The following is a 1,491-nucleotide window of genomic DNA, read 5'->3' on the forward strand; positions in this document are numbered from 1 at the left end:
ATTTATATCTATAGACAGCGAATTAAAAGATTTATTAAATAAGTTGTCAAGTGAAGCTAGCGAAAAAACAAACATGGCGTTACACGCACGCAATGACTTTGCACAATTACCAAAAATAAAATTACCAACTTTCAACGGAGACTATCAGTCCTGGCCTTCATTCCATGATATATATGTATCATTGGTGCACAACAATGAAACATTGAGTGATGTTGAAAAGTTGCATTACTTGAAGTCAAGTGTCACCGCTGAAGCTGAATCACTATTAACACACATACAAATTACCAATGATAACTATGGTCATGCATGGAAAATGCTGAAGAATAGATATTGAAATAAAAAAATTATATTAAATTCAATCATGAAGAAACTTTTTAACCAAAAAAGAATAATGTCTCCTACCGCTTGTCAATTGAAATCCATATTAGACACTACACTAGAATGTTTGAATAATTTGGAGAATATGCAAATATCAACATCTTCTTGGGATCCAGTTATAATTTATTTGGTTATACAAAAATTAGACCCGGACACACACAAAGGTTGGGAAGAATATTCATACAAGGAGGATTCATCATTATTACCATCATGGATGGATTTACAAAAGTTTTTAAATTCAAGATTCAGAACATTAGAACTTACAAATTCTGTAAAAGACATGAAACCCATCAAACAGAGAGTATATCATGTTTCCGCACCCAGTACAACAAACAAAACATGCATAATGTGTTATGAAAATCACACCTTGTGTCATTGCAAGAAATTTACAAGTATGAGTCAAAGTGAAAGAAGCCAATATGTATTATCAAAGAAGTTATGTTACAATTGTCTTATACCAGGACATTCTGCATCAAGATGTACATTACCCGTCTCATGTAGAATCTGCAAACGTCGACATCATTCTCTTCTACACAACAACAAGGAACAGGAGACTGCGGCTTCAACAAGCTACTCACCACAACCGCAGGCTTCACAACACAAACTAGAGGATGAACAACCGGTACAAGTAGACACTACTATTGCATCCCATCTCACAACTACTCAAGGTACTGCGCTTCTGGCCACTGCATTGGTAGAAGCACAAGGGCTTGGTCAAATCATACCGCTGCGAGTACTCATTGATCAAGGCTCTCAAGCAACATTTATTACTGAAAAAGCAACTCAATTATTGAAGCTACAAAGAACACATATGAAGGGAAGCGTCATTGGTGTGGGGTCATCAAGAACAGAAATTAAACATGTGGTGCAGTTATTAATCAAATCACGCTGGGATAACAACTTTAGTTTACCAATACAAGCCTATGTGATGCCTAAGCAACTGACTACAATGATACCTGCAAAAACAATCAACACTCAACCGTGGCCACATCTCAAGGGCCTCAACCTGGCTGATCCTAACTATTTCATGCCAGGGTCAATTGACCTGTTACTCGGGGTCAAAGAGTATGCACAAATACTACAACAAGAATTCATCAAGGGTCCAACAGGCAC

The sequence above is a fragment of the Papilio machaon genome, chromosome W (assembly GCF_912999745.1).
Source record: "Papilio machaon chromosome W, ilPapMach1.1, whole genome shotgun sequence".
NCBI lineage: Eukaryota > Metazoa > Arthropoda > Insecta > Lepidoptera > Papilionidae > Papilio > Papilio machaon.